The sequence below is a fragment of the Microcebus murinus genome, chromosome 6 (genome assembly GCF_040939455.1).
Source record: "Microcebus murinus isolate Inina chromosome 6, M.murinus_Inina_mat1.0, whole genome shotgun sequence".
Lineage (NCBI taxonomy): Eukaryota > Metazoa > Chordata > Mammalia > Primates > Cheirogaleidae > Microcebus > Microcebus murinus.
This window is the reverse complement of record NC_134109.1, coordinates 83,095,210-83,099,390: the sequence shown is the minus strand read 5'-3', so window position 1 is coordinate 83,099,390 and position 4,181 is coordinate 83,095,210. Positions and strand designations below refer to the sequence as shown.

General features: G+C 41.9%; 1 pseudogene; it reads left to right on the top strand.

Moving 5' to 3' along the window:
- Positions 1-835: 835 nt before the first annotated feature.
- Positions 836-1,829, top strand: LOC105872539 (actin-related protein 2/3 complex subunit 5 pseudogene; annotated as a pseudogene).
- The last annotated feature ends 2,352 nt before the right edge of the window (positions 1,830-4,181 follow it).

Below are 4,181 nucleotides of genomic sequence, written 5' to 3'. Positions count from 1 at the left end.
AGTTTCTTTTGATAATCACTTTACTCTTCCCTGTGTCTTTTGTTTTCTTTTGTTTTTCTTCTTCTTTTCCTTTTTTCCCTCCTCCTCCTCCTCCTTCTTTTTTTCCCCTGTGGTGTTGGGGACTGACATTATACTTTCTTGGTTTAAGAATTAAATTTAGTGAGTGATGTTCTTGCCCTGCCCAGAACGTTTAAGAGTAATGTGCTGCGGACAAGGTTGTTGCCTAGTGGCATAACAATAGGCCTGAGTTTCTGCATTGAGGCAATAGCTGCCCAGCCCCACAATAAGTGGAGGCCTGGAGGCCACACAATAAACACATTGTTCCTTTGATTGCTCTCTTAGCCCCATAAGATGGCTGGTTAGTCAATGACTCGTAAGATCCCTCAAGGGAGGGATGACCTAAGACAGGCACAGCCGCAGGGGATCGGCCTAAGAGGAACTGGGGACGAAAAATGCCCCCTGTGGCTGACTTGCCTAACCTTGCTAATCTCTGTCTGTGATCTATGCCTGGCACCTCGAGCAACTGCCTGGAAACCTTGTGTCAGGGGACATCTGTGCCCTTAGGCTATGTGTTCCAGGAATGTATGGCCATTGCTGCAATGCCTGGGTGGTCATGTAGAAGGAAGTAACTTCAATTTTTTAGGGTATAAAAATAAAACAGAGAGAGTTCGCGCCTGCACACTGTGTGCTGCGTGCTCCCGCCCTCAGGCGCTCCGGGGGGAGAGCGGGTGCCGCGGGGCGGCTCCAGCGCAGTGCGAACCTGAGGAGGAAGACACGGCGGGCATGCAGGCCCAGAACCGCCCGAGCTGCAGCTGCCAGCGATGCCCCAGAGCGGAAGAGGGAAGTGACTCGCGCCTGGCTGTGGGCTCCTGCTGGGCTGGGCTCACTGAGGTAGTGGCTGCACCGAGAAAGGCCTTTGCCCCTGGTCCGGCTCGGGATGTCGAAGAACACGGTGTCATCGGCCCGGTTCCGGAAGGTGGACGTGGACGAGTATGACGAGAACAAGTTCGTGGACGAGGAAGACGGGGCGACGGCCAGGCCGGGCCAGACGAGGGCGAGGTGGACTCCTGCCTGTGGCAAGGAAATATGACAGCTGCCCTACAGGCAGCTCTGAAACCCCCCCCCCCCATCAACACGAAGAGTCAGGCGGTGAAGGATTCAGCAGGCAGCATTGTCTTGAAGGTGCTCATCTCTTTTAAAGCTAATGATATTAAAAAGGCAGTTCAATCTCTGGACAAGAATGGTGTGGATCTCCTAATGAAGTATATTTATAAAGGCTTTGAGAGCCCCTCTGACAATAGCAGTGCTATGTCATTGCAATGGCATGAAAAGGCACTTGGTGCTGGAGGAGTAGGGTCCATTGTTCGTGTCTTGACTGCAAGGAAAACCGTGTAGTCCAGCAGGAACTGGATCTCTGCCAGGGGAGTGGGAGTTGCTGGTACAAAGACCAAAACAACCAAATGCCACCGCTGCCCTGTGGGTAGCATCTGTTTCTCTCAGCTTTGCCTTCTTGCTTCCTTTTTCATGTCTGTAAAGAAGAATATTACATATCAGTTTTCCTTTAATGAAAATTGTAATAACATAAAGGAAATTTTGTTTCAATGGAGTTTCATGCTCTCAAAACTTTCAATGATGTGTATACTAGTCTGTATATAGTATAATTTACATTCAATTTGTGCAATTTTTAACCCCTAATGGCTGGTTTCTGTTTTGTATTATTTTTAACTAATACTGAGGTATTTGATCAGAATTTGAGGCCAGTTTCCTATCTCATTGCTAGCCAGCAAGTGATCTTTGTAAGAAAAAAAAAAAAAAATGAGAGACTGGCAGTTATTAACATTGCAAAACTGGACCATACTTTCCTTATTTAAGCAAAATGTGTTTCCAAAAATAAATGGTGGGTGAACACCACTACCAAGTCCCAGCTCTGTTTCTGCTTGCCTCCAGATGATCTATGCTGTGAGTTGAAGTGTGCTGCTTCCTCTCAGCATCCAATAATCATGGCCTCTCAATTTCAGGGTTCAGAGCAAGAAGACTTGCTTTATACAAATGTATCTATAAAATATCTGCTCGTTTGGCATGAACGTCAAAGTTTTGTTCCAATAATATGGTTCTATTTGGGGAATCTACTCCAAATTAGAAAGGACGTGGAAACTATGATGTAATTCAAACTCGGGGCAGCCTCTGAATGAAATACTATTTTCTTTAGAAATACAGTAGTAGCTGCCTTAGACATTATGAGGTATACAACTAGTATTTAATACACTATTTAATATGCCCCATAAATGTCTTCAGTGTTCTTCAGGGTAATGTGGATCTCAAAAGATTTGGTTCAGATCCAAACAAATACACATTCTGTGTTTTAGCTCAGTGTTTTTTTAAAAAAGAAAATGCCACACAGCAAAAAATTGTTTACTTTGTTGGACAAACCAAATCGGTTTTCAAATAATGACCGGTGCTTATAAAAAGTTGTTATACAGTAGCTCCAAAAACAAACCACCTGACCAAGAGGGAAATCAGCCTGTGTTTAGTATTTACATTGGACACCAGTTTCATAATCACTGACTTATGTGAAAACTGGTGCAGAAATTCTATAAACTCTTTGCTGTTATTGATACCTGCTCTTTGTTCTGTTTTGTTTTGTAAAAATGATGAACTTCGGAAAATAAAATGTCAGTGTTGAATAAAAAAATAAATAAATAAAACAACTGGTGCATTCTGCACTGCAGTCTTGTACCATCTTTGTGTGTGTCTGTGTCTTTCTTTTTGTGTCTCTTTGTTCTGTGTTCATCCCCCATCCTGCAAACGGGCCACAGCACTGTGGGAAGTTGTTCTGGAGGAATAGTCATCTGTCTAAACTGTTTTTCACTTCTAGAAAATATTAAGTGGCTGACTGATGCTTCAGAAAGATGGATTCCACAGAAAAAGAAAACAAGATTCCTGGTATTCAGTTAGCTGGGTTAGTAACAAGACACAAACAATTCCCTTGGTCTAGTAGTAGAACAGTAGGTAGGGCCTGGACATGTTCATCATATCTGGTATTCCTCATAGCCAGACCTGCCTTTTATTCCTCAAGAACATATCCTAGCAAGACTGATGGCCAACTCTCCTGAGCATGCTTGGAGCAAGAGACATTTCTCTCTCTTTGTTTTTTTCTTTCTCCCATTAGATGGAGACCTTTCTCAACTGCCTTTCCTCCTTTTCTTCTTCCACTTGAGGATAATTTTTCCATAGGAGCAAATTGAGTCTGAGAGTTTACTAACTTGAAATATTGCTTGTTAGGATCTATGTGTTAGCTATAGTATTACTTATCTGTAACTTTGGCTAAAGTAACAAGACCTGACCCATCTCACATAAATCCATTGAAATGTTGCCCCTAAATACTATCAAAAGATTAGCAACTTCTACCTCTTGTTTAGGACTCCTTTAAATATTATTTACATATCCTAGTTAGAGTTTTTCTAAATGGATACATAGAAACACCATTTCCATGGGATGCTTATGAAAAATATGGTATAGAGGAAGTTAGGTCCATGAGCAAATCATTTTGGAAAGCACTTCATTCTCTACTTTCCTCTTGAAGATTCACAGATTACATTAACGTACTAACAGCTCTGAAAAGATCTGTAATAAAGAAACCTGCTAACTTTTTAAACAGTTTTATTGAAGTATAATTTACATACCATAAAAGTCATGCATTTAAAGTGTATATAATTCAATGATTTTTAGTGTATTTACAGAGTTGTGCAACCATCACCACTATCTAATTCCAGATCATTTTTGTTATCCCAGAAAGAAGTCCATAAGTAGTCACTCCCCATTTTCCCTCCCCCTAGATCAAAGCCTACTTTTTGTCTCTATTTAACTATTCTGGACATTTCATGTAAATAGAATCATACAATATGTGGTGTTTTGTACCTAGTTTCTTTCACATAGCATAACATATTTGAGCTTCATCCATGTTTGTAGCATGTATCAATACTTCATTACACTTTATTATCAAAGAATATTCCAAGGCCAGGTGTGGTGGCTCACGCCTGTAATCTTAGCACTCTGGGAGGCCGAGGCAGGAGGATCGCTCAAGGTCAGGAGTTCAAAACCAGCCTGAGCAAGAGCGAGACCCTGTCTCTACTAAAACTGGAAAGAAACTAATTGGCCAGCTAAAAATGTATATAGAAAAA